The sequence below is a fragment of the Phyllostomus hastatus genome, unplaced genomic scaffold, assembly GCF_019186645.2.
Source record: "Phyllostomus hastatus isolate PE091 unplaced genomic scaffold, TTU_PhHast_1.1 phas_contig_137, whole genome shotgun sequence".
Lineage (NCBI taxonomy): Eukaryota > Metazoa > Chordata > Mammalia > Chiroptera > Phyllostomidae > Phyllostomus > Phyllostomus hastatus.
Window position 1 is genome coordinate 12,053,770 of NW_025333583.1, and position 19,166 is coordinate 12,072,935.

Consider the following 19,166-nt stretch of genomic DNA (forward strand, 5'->3'; position numbering starts at 1 on the left):
CTATATTATTTTTTGTCCAACCACCTGTGTATTAGCATCTGTTTTCAATCTTACATATGCGGTTTTCTACATTGATTACCATCACTGTTGTTATTTTTTTACAAACTACGTAATGTAGCAGACTCAAGACTCCTACATTCCAATTTTCTAGATTAGTTTACTATAAAAATATACCTCAGTGCTTTCAGAAATCTAGCATCTCCTATCTAAAGATAGATGATTCAGTTACACAAGTCTTTTTCTACTCCAAAAATATCCTAATTACATCTAATTATATTAGATTTAATTTTTTTTTAAATACGACTTTTGGTAATACAAATTAAATGTGACCATTGTAGGAAATTTAGAAAAGATAACTAGCTATGTTTCTTTCAGTTTCTTCTCTATGTGTGTATAAGCAAATATACATACTTAGATATACATACCTAAGCATATATTTTATATATGATATATATATGTGCTTTGTATATATTAGGTTAAATATAAACACACACATATATTTTACAAAATTGGGATATAGATAACTAGATAGATATAGGAATAGATATCCTTTTATTCATTTTAAAATACATCTGGAACACTTCTCTACAATTAGGAAATTACTGTTAAGTCCCATTAAATTTCTGCTTATAGGAAGAAGCTCATGGTTTTTATTAACTATTGTGAAACTTCATTTGACTCTACCAGAAGTATTATCAATACTCAATAAACCACAATACTAATATTTAGTCATATGATAAACACATCAATTCAAAATGGAAAGTAAATTCAATGACTGCCACAAAAGACTCAATTTGTCCTTTCCTTCGTTTCCTTCCCTTCCCTTCCCCTTCCCTTTCCTTTTCCCTTTCCCTTTCCCTTTCTCTCTTTCTCTTTCTCTCTTTCTCTCTTTTCTTCAAAGGCCTGATAAAAGGCCTTTGGTATATAATTTTTACTGTGTTCCCAATAATCTAATTTTCTCAAATCCAAAAACTTCCATTTCTTTTTAAGAAAAAGCTAAGTGAGAAGTTCTAGAATTGCAGGATCTGTGTCCTCATGTTTTAGATTTTGTAAACCTGATTATAAATTTTATAATCTGATTATGATACATAAACTTAGCTGTTATATGCAAATGTCTTGGGCCAAAGATAGTTCCAGAATTTTTTTTCTGCTTTAACCTAATCTATTGCAGCATAAAATTAACTTCAACGCAATTCCATAAACATCGATCACTCACACTAAGCCACACGTAATGACAAAGATGTGGAACACAAGAATGAATAACTATGCCTTTCTCCAGGGATTCAATCCTGCAAGGGAGATGACACATGAAACACAAATTAATGCTAATGCAGTTTGATAAGTAATAGAGATCTGTTCACAGTGCAATAAGAGCATAGATGAGAAAGGAATTTATTCTGCTCCAGGGAATGGAGCTGAGTAGAAGGGAGAGAGTGATACCAGAGAAAATGCATGTGACTATAACATTGAAGAACGAAGAAGGATTTTTTCACTCAGCGAAGGAGAAGACAGGAATCCAGACAGCAAAGACGCAGAACCCTGATGGTCCTGAAGAATGGCCTGTAGAACAGTAGCTCCAACCAGGGATCTTAAGGAAGGGAACTGCTGTGACCTGGTCGGTCTGTTTGAAGACAATTCTCTGGGGAAGATTTTGCAGCTATTTCTCAAGCAAAATAGCACTTGATGATAGTTCATATGTTCAGAAAAATAAGTTAAAGAAAATTCAGGGTCTTTAAGCTTAAATAAAAGTCGGGTGTACATGAGCAACAGGACCATGACTTTGTACCTCTTGACAAGAAAAATGGTTTTAGTTTTTATCTAAACATAATACTCACATACTGAGAGTTGTCATTAACAGGCTGGTATTCTCAACATTATCCTTAAAATTAGACCTTAATTAATTTTCTAATAAGCATTACATATTTATGAGCATTCCTGGAGTTATGGTCTTGCGCTAATTATACATAAATGAGATATTCTAAAAATAGAAATTAAAAATAATCTAGCATACAATTTTAACTCCTGCTCTCAGCTAATAATGTCTAGAAAAGCCACTGTAACTTCAAAGAAAAATGTTTGTTTTTTTACAGAACTATTTTTTTAAAACGTGTATAAACACACACACATGCACACACACAATAAATCCATTAAAGTCTCTCTTGGGCAAGCAAGCCCAGGAAACTTTTTTTTGAAAAAAATGACCATCACTATACTCTATTGTTATATGAGACACTTGAAAGATTCAGGGGGAGATTGTTTTATTGAGCTCCCAAAGGAAAAGAATGTACAACTATATATTCTTTAGAATCAAAGGAAAAGGAGAATAGTCTTTTTCTTAGCTTACTTTTAAAAATCCACAAAATTATAGGGCTATTTCAATTCCTTTGTGCGTAGACGGACCAGCCATTTGGTAAAGTAAACCTCTGAAAGACAACTCAGTAGCCTCCTGGAAAAACTGCAACTGCAGGACAGAGTGAACTGGTAAGAGGGGCATATTAAGATCCGTTTGGAGAATTTTTCCATGGTAATTTTTACGATTTCCCACAGGTCTATCCTATAATTTTCAACCTTGCATTCATGCTTAAGGCATAACTATCTATAGCAACTGTCTCTGGTAGTAGGAAAGATTTATTTGTACATCTGTGCAACGGTAGATACGGAGCAGGCTTTTTTGTTTTTCCCCTCCTTCTCTTACCTACTGGCTAGCTGTTGACCCAGAGTGACCTATGAAATAGGATGCAGAAAACAAAACAGACTTTGTCACTCTGGGCCAAGAACTCTCCTCACGGTGGACTAATGAGAGGGAGAAGTTAGCACTCCTGGATTGATTTTTTTCATCGCCTATCATTACACTAATTAATTCATGCAGGTAACAAAAACAGAACTTTTTCAACATTAATTTCTCACTTACAATATACAATATCTATTTATTGTACTTAAAAACGGTGTCAGTTACAAATCGACGTTCTCAAACTTGATTCTTCCACTAGTAATTTATGGGCCCACTAAATCTGGGGCACAAGATATGATCTCGTCACAACATAGGATCAGAGCTAATGTCCTGGTACACATTCCTGGTGCAAAGAGCCAAAGTTCTCCTTCCAAAGCCAGGCAGAATTACTGAACATATGCTCAAATTTAAACATAAAAGAGTTTAAATGGGTCCTTTTCAAAAATCACCTAAAAAGCTCAGGGAAAAATCCCAGTCACTGAGAATAACTAGGATTAAAGACCTTCGATACATGTTTTCTTTCTAGTTATCAATCAACACATGTTTATTTAAGTAACGGGAAAAAGGGAATGCAAATAATTCAGCAAAGTGCAAAAAAAGAACAAAACATTTTGTAAATTAGAGAAAAACACTCTGGCAAAGGAGTGCTTCAACATTCTAAGTGCCCATAAACAAAGTCTTTACCTTCATAATTAAGGTCCAGTATAATGAAGGCAGTGGTCCTAAGCAAAAGTGATGAGACTTATAGATTAGAATTGTCTTAATTTATCTTACTACCTTGAAAGTGATACTGACCTTGGAAAACTCTCATTGACCCTAGAGTCAAGGGCCAAGGAATCACAGACTTTTAGGATACTGCGAAGTATCTTAGAGATAAAGGCAGAATCGCAATTTTCTGATCCTAGACATCCTTCAGAAAATCCCACATCCATTCGTATTACTCCAGCCCAGGGCCACCTGGTACATGCCTGGGGTCTCTGATTATGATATCAGACTGAATATCATGACATTGTAGGGGTGGAGACAGCGGAAGTTTTTAATGTCTAACACCCTGAAGAAATGTACAAAAGTATATCCCACACCCTGTCCGAGTAAGTTGGCTCTTGCTTGGCCTAGGCCCAGGCAGAGTCTGTCAAATGCACTGGCAATAAGACCAAAGAGAAGGCAGCAATGTGGCATCAAATTGTTTTAAATCAGTGCAACAACCATGCTCTTGTAACATGCCACTTCTATTTCACACGTTCAATCGACCCTAAATTGATCAATACTTGTGATATCCTGAAGATAGTGTGAATAGCATAAATAAAAGGCATATATGATGATAATTCTGTTTCCTAAATCACAGATTTTATTACCTTCTTTGAATAAAAGTAACATTCCCTTTTATGTACATATAGCAGAGCAAGCAACACGAAGGCAACAGAAACATGCTAAGCAATTAAACTTCAAGGGATGCTTTCAGAAAGGGAAGGATATGATGACCTTCAAAAGGTTTCAGTAACTAACTGATTGCTTGACAGAGCAAGCTAATCAGTAGATGAAGCTCTTGTATTAAGCCAGACACTGGATAGAACTGCAGACTGGGAAAATTATCTATCTATCTATCTATCTATCTATCTATCTATCTATCTATCTATCTATCTATCATCTATCTTCTTTCTTTCATCTATCTATCTATCTATCTATCTATCTATCCTTGACATATTCTTATATATATTTATATCCCTCTCACACAGAAGACTTTTTTAAGGACAGAAAGTCATTTGAATTGAGATTTTTGCTAATTGGACCTCTCTGAGACAACAATAATATAATGCATGTGAAATTGCCTGTCATAAAACTTATATTTACATGGCTTTATTTGAATTCTAGCAAAGCGTAACATTATTCAATTAAAAAAAAAGACTTCTTTGATTGAACTAACACAGGAGAGATAAGTCACCATCCAGTAAAGTCCTACTGTGTGGACAGACTTCCAAACAGTTCCTTTGAATATTTTTCATTGTATTGCTGGCTACCATCATTTCCTGTTTTTATCCCCAGGATAATTAACTTGTTCATCACCAGTTGCCTGGGTTAATAACAATACAATCCAGGCTCCAACTCCTTCAAGGATATATTCCAGGCAAATGATACCAAATTTAACTTTGCAGGTTCAGACAAAATTAACCAGGCAGTGTAATGAGGCTCCGGATCATCTTACAGAACTTTCTAATGTTGCATATACATCTTTGAGAAGAGAACATTTAATACCATACTATCTGCTAGACAAAAGCAGTTTCTATTCAATAGCTGTCCATCTTCGTATACCCTGGGGAAGGCAGCCTTTCTCTCCAAAAATGAAGAGAATATCAATGGGGCTAATCTCTTCAAAGTGCTCTGAGCTCAAAGCAATTGCCTGCAGTTGTAGAGTCCCCACCCTCATTATCTCCACAAAAGAAAAATGACCGAAATGCAAAACACTGCCTGTTTTTGAGACAGAAATTCTCAAAAGACAGTTACAATAAACATTCACTGACTCACATCTAAGCTCAACACTTTAAAATTTAATTTACCTCCTTAGAAATAAAAATGTGTATATTTATATATGTTATATATAATTGTATATATGCTGTGTATGTATGTATACACACACACACACACTCCCACACTCATAATGTGTAAGATTGTTTTAGGGTTGTGATATAAAATGAATTTCCAATTTTGGGTTGTCCCTGTAATAAAGTTCTAAAGGCATTGTTTTAGTTCAGTTTTTTTTTTAAATGTTTTGGTTCTTCTCTTTCCTATCCAAAGCAATGTTCCTCTAGTCTCCCTCAAAATAATTTCAGGGGTAGATTCCCTCTGACTTCTGAGCAATTTATGTTGCTCTAGTAGTTAAACCTTTCCTGACTGCCTAGTTCCCTTCCCTCTTCTGTGCCTTCCTTCCCCTCGCACATCTCCTCCCTCCCCAAACACACACGTACCCAAGGGGAAGACGCCACCACTACTGGGTATAAAAGCAACCATCCCCCTCTCTGGGGTCTCATTCTGAAATGTGCATGTGACGCTGCTCCTCTCTTCAGAGAGCCACGGCAAGAGGCAGTCTCACTTCCCTGGATGTTGTCTTGTTGCAGTGTGACCTGTGGAGGTGCCATCACTGAGGAGGGCAGCACAGGGAAAAAAAGAGCCTGATGCTTTAAAAACATCTTACATTTGCAGAACCAACCAAATGTGAAATTGGCCCTACCTATGCACTTTCTCTTATGTGAGATAAAAAGGTTTCTTCTTGTCAGCTCCAGTCAGGGTTCCTGATACTTGTAGCCAAAAGCATCTTCACCAATATATTAATCAATAAATATGAATAATCAAGAGCTCTTGGGAAATAATATTAATTAAATGGAAATTAATTTACCTCATAGTAAAGCATATGACAAAGAAACACGATTCATGTAGTGTAGAACTGGTAAACTACTTGGAAGAAAAATCAGTGGGGTGAGGTCCATAATCTACTGACGAATCCTAGACCATATGCAAAGTTTATTATACACACATTACAGAGCACAAAGAGTTTATCACAGTGTCATATTTCACCTAAATGCTGCAGGAAATATGTTTGAGATTGCATTTTTCTCTCATATTAGGCCCCATTCATCAGCAAATTCTGCTGACTGTCTTCAAATACTTGATGGCATTTTAACAGTTCCTCGGTTGTCAGCTATGTGCGCTGGCACAAACGGGGTGGGGAGGCACAAGTGATGCCTCTGGGGACAAGCATTTGATCACCGAAGTTTAAAACTGCTGCAAGTATGGGGATAATAAAAAGCAGACTTTCTTTATGATGGCTTTATTATTATTTTAGATTTGCGGTAGAGAGTGTGCCCTCTATGAATCTCTGAAAGCCCACCCTTGGTATGTCACCTCCTTGGCCTGAGCTCTTTATTTCAGGGTCTTGACTGGAACATCCTCACTGTTCTCTGTGCTTCTGCTCTTGCCCTGGAAAGAATGTTGGTCTACAGAGTTGTCAACTTGTTCGATCTAATATAAATAAAATTTTATTCCCTCACTGCTTACAACTGGCCAATGTCCCCACGTCATCCTCAGATAAAGTCCAGTCTCTCTACCAGATTCACTGAGGCCCTTCACAGAGTAGCTCTTGCTTACCCCTTCAGAGTCATGCCGTGCCAATTCCTGCCTTCTTCATCCTGCTCTTGTCCCAAGCATCTTCTCAGCCTGTTCTGAGTCAAGTTTTGTCTACTTGAGCCATCTTCCTAGCACGTTCTTTCCCAAGACCTAGGCATGACTTAACATCCTCACTTCATGCAGGCTGTTCTCTTTTCAGAGGTCTCCCCTGAACAGTTTTTATGTGAAATATCAACTCATCACCCTTTCACTCTAGTACACTTACTATGGCTTTACTTATCTGATCCATTTGTGTGCGTGAGTGCATGTATGAGATAGAGAGAGAGACAGACAGAGATGGAGGCAGAGAGATAGGACTATAGTGAATAATATCATGATAACTATGTATGGTATCAGATGGGTGCTGGATTTATTGCAGGGATCACTTAGTAAGTTATATAATATCTAATCATTGGGTTATACACCTGAAACTAATAAAATATTATGTGTCAACTGTAATAGCTTTTTAATATTTAAAAAATAAAACAATAAAAAGTGGGAAAAGTATTTCACTAGAATGTAAACATGGGAGGCCAGAGATTTAATCCTTTTCACCATGTTTATATAGATTATCTTATAATGCTTACAAAAAACATAACAGGTACCATCTTGTTATCATCATTTTATAGAGGCAGACACTTAGGCATAGAGACACTGAGAAACATGCCCAAAATTAGAGAAGTTATAAGTAGTAGAGTCTGGATTCAAAGTCAACCACACTGTCACTCTGGAGGCTGTTGCTCTTACCTGCTCTCTTGCCTCTGAAATTAATTAAAGTGAAAAAATGTTCAATATAAAGTACAAAATATGATCTTACTAGAACACTGTAGGATATAAGATTGGATGTGGGAGATCATTAGGATATAAATATAAAGTGTAAAACACTATTTTTATGAATACATTAGTATTTTATTATAATAACATATACAATATTTAAATTATATATAATTATATGTCATAATTTTATAGTTTCATAAGAAATATAAGATTTTTAATTTCTAATTTGTGTGATGTCATATGATTTTTCTTTTATATATGCCCCATATTGCTTTTTGGAAAATGTCGGCAATAATCACACAAAACATTTAGAATAACAACAAATGCCCATATTAAAAATAATGCCTCCTATGGGCACAGGAAGGAAACTGCATGTCCCTGTGCTTCGTCGGCATCAGTCAAATGTTCCTTCCTCTCCTGCTCCAGTTTGGAATGCCCTGAGAAGTAAACACAGCAACCACAGGGATAGAGATCAGAATATCACCTTTAATGTTGTAAGGGCAAATTTAAAAAGGTGATGTGAATATGCAACCTCCCCAGTGTCCTAATGTTGCCATAATTAATTAACCCTGCCCTGCCAAATACTGGCAGAGTTACAAAAACTGAGGCTTCTGCTACTGAAGTAGCGTGCTGAAAGCTATGGATGAGAGAACCTGCGTGATTAGAGAACAGATTTTCCCAAGGAGAGTGTTGCTGGAGAATTTACTCAGTGGAACTTGCTTGGTTCTTTCAATGAAGCAAAATATTCCTTTCACAGAGGGAGGGAGGAGGGAGAGGCTAGAAATACCTGAGGTCCCTTTCCTCCATGCAAATGTGAAAATTAGAGGGATTAAGTGTTAACTTCTCATACATGTAAATACCACCTTTCATTTGGCTTCACATTAATCTTTATCTGTCCTTCTCCTCCTTCCTTTCTGGACCATTCTGGGAGGGGATGGGTAGGACTTCAGGTTGGATGTAGGAGATCATTAGGATTACTTTAGCCAACTGAAATAAGTTAAAATTTTCTACCATTTCATTGTTTTGTACCAGCATGACTGCTTTGCATGTTATTTTTTCTCTTTCATGTATAGGATTGTTTTTACTTTATTTTATTTATAGTTTAAATTATATGTTTACTTTTGAAAATTTAGAACACAGGGAAAACACCTCACAGAGAATGCCTATGAATACACATTTGGGTGGCTGTAATGCCAGACTTGTTATGTGTGTCTACCAGCCAGGGTCCTGGCAGGAAGCAAAGAGCACACACCCAGGTGGACATTTCAAAGAACTTATTAATGAAAGGACTATTTACAGAGGGGGAAAAATAGAGGGAAAAATTTTAAAAACAAATGCATTAATCAGGAGCAATGGGAAGTTAACCAATACTGGGTTTACACAGGTGAAGTGTAGAAATGACCCAAGTGGGTTCTGGCTGAGAAGTGGAGCCTACTGGTGGGGCTGCCCACAGGAGCTGGCCCTGTCAACTATGCAGCGGTCACTGCAAATGCATCCAAGGTGGGAGCCGAGGAATGAATGCTCCCACCTCTTCTTCTGTCCTCTCCTCTCTTGTCAGTGCCTCTTATTGGTCGGTTTCAAACATAGGTGAATAGATCAGTCAATTGGCTTATCCAGGGAATGGAGGAGGGCAGAAAAGAACAGAAATGGGTGAGTGGAGTGACAGAGCCAGTGGAGAAACACGTGTATGCTGATCTGTCAATTTGTCCATCTACCTATCTGCCTATCACCTATCTATTCATTTTAAAATAATGTCTTAAACTTTGTCACTACCTTTATCTTCACAAGGTATCATACTAAAATACATCTTTGTACTTAATTATATACACATTTATGACATTTTTATGGCCACGTGATATTCCATGGTAGGAGATACATGAACAAGCCTTATGCTTACACAGTTAATTTATTTTCACATTGTTTTCAGTTATTATCTGCTCGTGATTGATAGTCAAAGATGCCCTTTTGAATTATTTTTGAGGATTATTTTATAATTAGTACAAATAATGCTCTATTTTATCATTCAACACAAAATGAAAATCTCTAATAATTTCATCACATGAGAAAACTAATTGACCTTGAATTGTAGCAAATATGGATTCATTAACATAAGCTCCACCATCATTACTGAAAATAGTAGAGTGGTATTTTAATCCAGTTGACTAGGATATGATGGGGCTATTGAGTACTAGCACCAACACAACATTCACTGCACTATAATCAACTGACTGCTTTAAACTCCAATGTTGCATCAAGGCTTTCTTAGCAGTAGACTGTTTCCTTGAGCCTACAATTTCAGGAAGAGGGGATGAAAGAAAAATTTTACTCTGGGTCAATGCAGAAGACTGGAGGTAACAAATATAGAACTATGACCTATTTCAACCATTTAAAGGGGGGGATGTAGGTGGGAGGAGGTGTGCAGGGTGGAGGGGAGTGAAGGGAGGGAAAATTGGACAACTGTAATAGCATAATCAATAAAATATATTTTAAAAAAGAAGTTAACAAAAGAAAATCAATACATTATTACACAGATAAAGGTATTAGCACTATCAGGCCTCCCATGCTGGGAGGAGGGCTCTGAGCACTCTTCTCCATTGCTGCCCACCCCAGGATGTTTAGCAAAACACTCCAAAATTCTCGCTGATACAATTTTCCTTCCAACATGACAACACTTTCCTTGTGTAAGCTTCTACAGATGCAAATATCATCAAGGAACTTCTTAGGAAAAAATCAAAATAATTCAATCATAGAACATTGCTATTATTCATGTCAAATGTCTTTGTATAAGTATCTGCATTTGGAGGGGACAAGGTGAAGTGCATAGCACAATTAAATGTTGAGAATGAGATTCCTGCAAGGACTGTAAACTAGTGTAGCAATTCTGAAGGGCAATGTGACAGTGTTTAGTGGGATCAAATAATGTATACTCTACAGCACAGCAAGTCTACGCCTGCGCACAGAGAAACTCTCACAGACACCATGTGTGAAGGTGCTTAGTGCCGCCTACCAGGAGTCATAGGAGCTCCTAAGGGACTTAGGTGCCCATCACTATGTACAGTGGATAAATAAAATGCTAAGATGTGTAAAATGGAATATTACCCAGAAGACAAAATAGACATATATATGAATATGGCTAAAACTTAAGAACATAGTATAGAATAGAAAGGAAGAAACTGAATGGAATATATAACAAAATACAGTTTTTGGAAGTCTTAGATACATGTATACACAAAATAATTCTAGACATTCTTCAGAGATATCTGCAAATCTAAGGAAACATATCAAAAGCATTTATACAACTTTTATGGAGGATGGGTAGAAGTAAGTGTAGGAATGGAACATGAAAGGAGAATAATAGTAAAAATCTGGCAATTACTCACTATTATATGCTGAGAAGCATGATGGACTGAGTTCTTCATACCTTAGGAAGAAGAACAAAAAGAAGGGAAAGGGTGTGGTGAAGGGAAGGGAGCTAAGTGAGAAGATGTGGAAAGAAGTAGACAAAGGGAAAGAGCAGAAGCACGAGAAACATCGCTGTTACAATTAAGTTGTGATAAGGGTAAGTGGTCCTAATGCCACACTACGAAAGGCGTAGTGAGAGGATAACAGAATGAAGCAGAGTAATCAAACCTTCAAATAAAACTGAGCCCAAGAGGACAGGCATGGGTACAATATACTGCTAACATAGGACTGCCATCTTTTCCTCCCGCTCCTTATACAGCTACAAGATGCTCTTATATAACAAGTTACTGTCTGATTGTACTGGGAACATAATACATGTGGGACAGTTTAATTTACAGTTTTCCCAGTTATCATCTGCAGATTCATGTCTATTGCTTCAATTTACTTTGTAAATACTTTTTTTCTATCTCTTCATCATTAAATCCCAAAATTCAGGACCATAGATAGTATGGAAGATAGTATTGTTACGCAAAATACTTGTCAACTGAATTAACATAATTTGCACCATTAGACATACAAAAATACAAAAGAGAGAACAATAAAATTCTTAGATAGAAGGCATAGCCTGAAATGCATACCTATGATTTAGAGATGTTTATCAAACTCAGTATTTTAAAACATTTACAGAGTATTGATTTTTATAATACCACTACCACATTATTTCTTCTTTCAAAGTTTTTTTCTTTTGGCATAAGGGATCTTGTATGAAGATGATTTTCAACTATTTTTATTTATAATCTTCTTACATTACAAATGTGAAAAGATAATTCTGAGTTCACTCATATTTGAGTAAATCATATTTGAACATTGTTTGAAATTTAATTTTAGATAAGTACAACTTCCAGTTATCATAAGTGCCAGCTGTGCAGGCTCCATCTCCAACAGTGGCACGCTATTTTTCTGGGTCGATTTGCACATGTGTTAAACGGCAATTCCCCTTAAAGGATCATTCTACTAAAAAGTATCAGTTTGGCAGATTAGAGATGATAATCTATTTAATTTTGTATATAACTATCTATTAAAAAGGAGACAAATGCTTGGGCTACTTGTCTTTGGACGATGAAGTGTGTGTGGACTGCCAATTTTAACCATATTAAATTTAAATCTAACAAATTATTATATGTTATTAGGTTAAAATAAAGCATTCCTCTTAATACCATTACTTTGTGTACCTTAGAAAAACTTAAGGATCTGATTATCTTTTATTTCTTTATATAAATTCAGTTCTTCTTGATTAATAAGTGCATAAAAATGTCATCTGTCATATTTCAAAATGAGCTATGATAGCATGTGCATGTAAATTTTGTTGTACTTGAAAGCATGCAGGTATGTTTTCAGCTGATTGTGTGCACTCGAGTATTTTATTGCCTAGATAAATTAAGATATAGCTAGTCATGCAATTTATTTCTCACACTTGATATATAGATACAATTTAAAAATTTTTTTTAATATATTAAAAGAGAATTTTGTATTAGCATATTGTTATATGCATATAACTAATGTAAATGCATTTGAAAAACATTTATTTCTTCTATTTATATAGTATTACTTTATAATACTATAAAGTAAATTTTCATTAAATATGATGGCATTAACTTTGAATTTATTATTTGAATATTTTCTAGATTTAAATTGTTTATATATAATTATGAATATAAACTTTGTAATGGACTTCCAAGGAGATATTTTATTTATATACAAAAGTATTTTAAGCACCTTTTGCTCATCTATGCCTACATTACAAATATTATTCTACATAACACTGCATTAGAGAGCTAAGCAACAATTAAAACTACTCTTGTTTAAAAAATGCTACACAAAATTGAGAAATTAGCACCACAAATGCAACTTCTTTCTATCATCCAGGTAACGGCAGCTGTGCAGCTGACTGCACCTGCATGATGCTGTACTTTGTACGATTAAAAGTTGTTTCCTGCTCTGATTTAACCAGAATGGGTCAAATTCTTACTATTTCATACAGTGCTATAAAAAGAGTTTGATCAAGTCATTAATTTATTAAAATGTTAGAACTTATGCCTTTTTTTAGTCAAAACTGTTGAAACAAACTGAATGCAAGAATAAATGTTATATATAACTGAGCAATACAGCTGTCGTTTAAATTTGAGGCTCACTTTTTAAATAACTTTGATTTTTACATCAAGTTTTATTTCCCTTTGGGTCAAGGAAAAGTTGAATGTTTTATTTACATTTTGACATTTTATTTTCCCATTTTAACTAGTATAAAAAGCATTTTTTCACTAGTTAAAAGCATTAAAAAAGCATTAAAGCATTTTTATAAAAAGTTTTATTTGAGTGTTTTTTCTCAGAACACCATGTCCTAGTAGTCACAAAAAAATAAAATGGACAATTTAGGTTGTAAACCCAATTGATGAAGTCACCTGATTCAAACCTCTCATTGTAGAGATGATGAAGTTGAAGTCAATGGTGATTAAGTGTCCTGCTCAATTTCTTGTTACAAATCAGAAATGAACAGCAATCTTTATCCTTCGGAGCCTCGCTTTGTGATTGACTCAGATGTCCTTTGCTGACTCATGAGAGTGAATAATTTATGGATGGCTCTGCTACTTCAATCCAGAACCAGGTAAGATATATGTAAGTATCAGGGATATTAAATAATTATCCTTAAACCTATAAAGACAATTCCAGAAGGGAGGCTTCATAGTTTGTGCAGTGATGTCATTACTCTAAGTACACAACCCTTCAAACAATATCTGAAAGGAACAAGACTTTGCTACATGTATACATGCTGCTACTTTTGAAAGTCAGTAACTTTCATTTATATTAACCTATCAATTCAAATGCATTTCAGTTCTCAGAGAATTGATGATCTGTTATTGAAATAATAGTCTAAATATTTAACAACAGATAGTGCATTTTTATCAATAAATTAGAATGAATAGACAATCAGAACTGATTTATAGCCATAATGCTTTGTACAATTATGAATATTATCCTTGAATTAAAATATTTTTGGACAATATACATTTAATTAAAGTTTTGAAGGTGTCCCTGCTATTATTTGAATGTTATTTTTCATATGTGTCATCAGATAAACAAAATAGTTTCTAACACCAGGAACAGCATGACAAAACCAAAGGTGGAGGAGAAATTATATATTTATTTAATATATATGGGTATATAAATGTATATATTTACTAATATATGTACATAATTGAAGCTCTCAAAACTCTTTAGAATGGAGAAAATGGAACCAAACTCACTTCTGTGATGATTGAAAAAGAAAGCACCTTGCCCAGTTTCTAGAGTATAATATACCTGGTGCTTTGTTCCAGGTATCAGTCATAGACTCAGGTCTACAAGGGAGATACGCAATCTGATGTCCTTACCTCCTCCAGTTCCTTTCTCCAGTTTCAGAGGAGCCCATATCCTATTCTAGAACAAAATAGTTTTGCATACACAATACAGACTCTCAAAAAGGGGGTAAATAATGGGATTATAAATACTTGAGTAGGGTTATCTGGTCACTTTTTCTCTGTTATATTTTATCTTCTTTCTTTGTGGCTTGCTTTCTTAGGAATTGAAGTGGTAGGAAGGGCTTGCTTTTAGGAGAAGCAACTTAGATTCTCTATGCCATACTCCTTAGATGATGAAAGAGGTTAGGTGAGCTCGGTTTCTTCTATTCTTATTTCAGTTTCTAATCAGCCTGGGACTTAAAATAAATGGCAGAGAGGGACCTTGTAAATCCTCACATAATCGAGCCCTGATTACTCTGATAAGAATTTATATCAAGGTGGAGGGTTGGAGTTCCAGATCTTATTAGGTACTTAGGATACCCCCTCGTGCATGAAACACCCCCAAAACCTTGCAGTTAATACAAGAGCAGGGCCATCCTCTTTTCCTGTCTTGTCGCAGAGACAACAAATTGACAACTAGTGACAGGATCCTGCGTTTTAGTCAGCTTTGGATCAAACACTGTCAAATGGTCATTAAAGGGGTTATTTAAATATTCATGGAAAATAAATCATTTCTCCTAACAGATCATATAACAATATGAAACTGAATACTATTCATGAAATAAGAGGCAGTATAACAAAGTTTAAAGTCTAGTCTCTGGAATTAGATGACCTGGCTTTTAATTCTGATGTCATCACATTTGATCAGCTAGTTTTCACTGGGCTTGTTAACTTTTTCCCCCAGTTTCCTCATCCGTGGAAAGGGGACAAACTGAAAACCTCACTGAGCTGGAGTAAAGATTAAATAGGTTTTTACATGAGCCAACTCAGATGGTTCAGTAGACATCAGTGAAGGGACCAGATCCAGAGTATGGGTTGAGGTTGTCGCCCCACTGAGATAATTAATACCCTTCTGAGTGCTCTACTTCGGCAACTTTTTTTTTCTCCTGAAAAGAGTAAGATATTAAATATTTTCAGCTTCACAGGCCATATGGGCCCTGGTGCAAATGCTCAGTTCTGCTGTTGTCCTGTGAAAGCAGCCTTAGATGATATGTAAATGAGCGGGGGTAGCTGTGTTCCAGTTAAAGCTATATCTGAACACAGGTCAAGCTGTCCCACGGGCAGGAGCGTGGCAATCCTAGCTCTAGCAACTGTCCTTGAATTGCAAGATTTTTTTCACTCTGGTTGGTGGGGACTCAAACTGTTCCTAGATTTGGATGAACCCTGAGCAATTTTCCTTTTAGCTCTGCAGACAGGTTTTTCCCTGGTCTTAGGTTAGCAGATACTGAATCCTACTCAGCTAAAGACCAGCGGGCATCTTCTGCACATCTCCAGGGCTCACTCACTCTGCGGCTTCCTCCTGTCCTGGAGTGTGCCCTGCAAATTCCAGCTGCCTTGGCCTCTCTGGACTGCCCACTCTGTCTCCTCAACTCTGGGAGACTGCCAGGGGTCCCTTCGGTTTCTGTCCATCCCGAATTGTGACCTAGAAACTTCTCCAAGCAGTGCTCGGGGGCTCTCGTAGGGCTTGTCTTATTTCCTGCGCCTCTCTCAGGTATAACTGTCTTTCATTGCCCAATATTTGATGTTTGAAAAAACACTGTTTTATATCTTTTGTCTGTTTTTTTAAAAAATATTTTTAGTTGTTTTAGGTAGTAGGGCAAATCCAGTCCCTGTTTGCTTATCTTGGAAGTAGAAATCCCAATAGGTTTTTATTATTTCATGTACAAGGCTCAGAAACATTCAGAAATTTCACCAAGATGGTTCAGCTAGTAAGTATTGTAGACACAAATCAAAACCAGGGCTTCTCCAACTTCTCAATGAGCACTTCCCCCCTGACGCTACACTACTTCTATAAGAAAGAATGAACTACAGCCTGTCTTTTATACACAAGACAATGAATTGAAGACTTTCCTAACAACAAAAAAATTCCAATTTGAACAAAAGATTTCTGTGAGTATTTTACTATAGTTTGAAAAATTTTGGAGGGATCTTATACTTTCCATATTTTCCAGTGGGATGATGGCCCCCACGCCCCTCCCCAATTCTAGCATTTTCATTGTGGTTCTGCTTGTGGAGAATACTTAGGTTTTTCTCCAAACGGGGAAACCCTGCCCATTTTGATGATCTGACACTGTTAAGTTCTCTACTGGAGAGTCCTCATCTGGCTCAAGCTTTAGCTCTGGCACTCACCTAGCAATGTGACTTTGTCAACAGACTGGAATGACCTTTGACAAAGGAGAGAAATGCATGTACTGCTCAACTACATAAACATGAGGAAGTGAGAAATGTGTCTAAGGATAAATTCTCACATTTCATTTTTATTACTTTACCCAATTCTATTTCACATTCTCTGAAATTGTAATAAATTGTTGAATGATAAAACATATGGCATCTGAGTATTCCAAGTGAGAGATATTACTTAGATAGTAAATATTTGCCAAAATGTGTAGCATGATATTACCAGGAGGCTCTCTGTTTAATGAGAAAGGAACACTTATCCTTTTATAAATACACGAGTCATAAATATATACTAATGTATGTATATATCTGTAAACACTGATAATATGTTTGTCACAGGCAGTGTATTTGCAAATAAAACATTATGTAAATAACGCTATGCCATGTGCACCTCCTCTTTTAAACGTGTGAAAAGCAGGTTTCTTACAGCAACCAAAAAACTGAACTCTAGGTGGTGATTCACACATCTTTAAATCTTTTAATTTTAATTACATTGTATATGTAATGTTATATACAACTCTACTTCTTAGTTAACCATTTAAATTATTTCTAATATTTCATGAAAGTGAGGTTTGACTCTTCTTTCTTTAATATTTATTCACTGGTGTTTACACTGTCCGCAGAAACCCATCCTAGCACGCAATCTTAGGCATCTTATTTGCATACCAATGTATACATACATTTTTCTCTCATCCCTGAAGTGAATGGAATGTCTTTCTAAGACCCCTTCTAGCTAGAATACAACATAGTAGATTACTGTACTAGGATTTCCACATTATAGGATACACATTATCCTTTCAGAATACATTAGAACACCATAAGAAATGATCTCCTCCATGGGGAACCTTAGTTTGGGGAAATTAAATCATTTGCTTAAAGTGTAGAAGATGCTGAATACCTAAGGCTCTGAAATATAATATATACTCTTTTACTACACCACTGGTTTTCAAATACTTTTTATCAAAGATGTGTTTTTAAAATGATACACTGTGAAACATTGCAATTTTAAAAGAGGTAAAGTAGTATTTTTATTAGCACATATTTACTTTTTTAAATTCCAAATGAAAATATTTACTTATGAGGTTAATAAATAATGAGGCAATTCTGATGTACATACACATTTGATGTCAAATGTTATGGACAACAATTTCAGATTCTTAATGAGACCTACCCCAATTTGTTTCTATACTTTGTTGAATTTGCAGTGACAACAAATTCTTATTTATAAAGATAAATCATTGTATATGGAAAAAGTTCTTTTAAACAAAACACCTCATAATCTCAAGACGCTCTTCAATGAAATTGATCCAGAAACATAAAATATGATTACAATCTTTGTTTGTATGTAAATTTAGAATACTGAACTAACATTCCTGATATTAAATATTTCAAAATGCTATATTTCCATGCGTATTTTATAATATTATAGGGATGTTACACATATGTTTTCAATGACTTTTGCTCAGGTCCAAGGACATAGCTGAAGCGGCGGAACAGAACCCGTCTCACAGTTAAGTTGTGACAAATAATCCCTAGGTATATATAACTGCACTGTTTAATTCTGTCATAGAATTTCAACCTGGAAACGGGAGTTGGCACAACTTAACTAATGTGAGCCCTCAATAAATGTTAATTATTGTTACCAGTGTCCATATACTCCTTTTTTTTTGAAAATGCTTGTATTGGCTTGCCACTGGGAATGAATAAAAGTATGTCAAATTAATGTATATTTTGAGCTTATTAAGTTAGACTTGATTTTCCCCTCACAGTCCAAATATTTTCATGGTATAATTTCATTGTACTTTTAAAGAATCTTTTCCTGAATAAATACAGGTTAAAAGAGATTTTTGCATCTCTATTCTTATTTAGATTTTGTTTTGCTCTTGACTTGAACTTCTTCACTTGGTTAAGATGAACCTAATTTCTGGTGTTTGACTGTGATTTTCACATCTCTGTTCCTGCTGTCATTGGACCTTGTGTTTGCCCTTCCTCATTTCTTCAACTTTTGAGATATTTCAACCCTTTTAAATGACTCTTCATTTAGATCACTTCTCTTCTGCAGAAGCACACATTTCTCATTATTAAATGAGAAAAAGGCTGATGACAGTAATTTCTCAAACAGATAGAATGAAAATTAATTATAGTATATTTTTTAAAGAAATGTTCAAAAGGATGGAAAGGTCAGGTTGTAACTATATGCCTCCAGTTTTCCGTGTTTCGAATGTGCACCCCTATGTTCAATGCAGTACTGTTCATGGTGGCCAAGACATGGAGACAACCAAAGTCTCCTTTGGTAGAGGATTGGAAAAAGAAGATGTGATACATATATACCATGGAATACTACTCAGCCACAAGAAAAGATGAAA

General features: G+C 35.5%; 1 protein-coding gene across 1 annotated transcript in view; it reads right to left on the reverse strand.

The window, feature by feature from the left end:
- The window catches only part of SPAG16 (sperm associated antigen 16), a 734,031-nt gene that overhangs the window by 200,255 nt on the left and 514,610 nt on the right, over window positions 1–19,166 (reverse strand). The gene's annotated exons all lie outside the window — the stretch shown is intronic.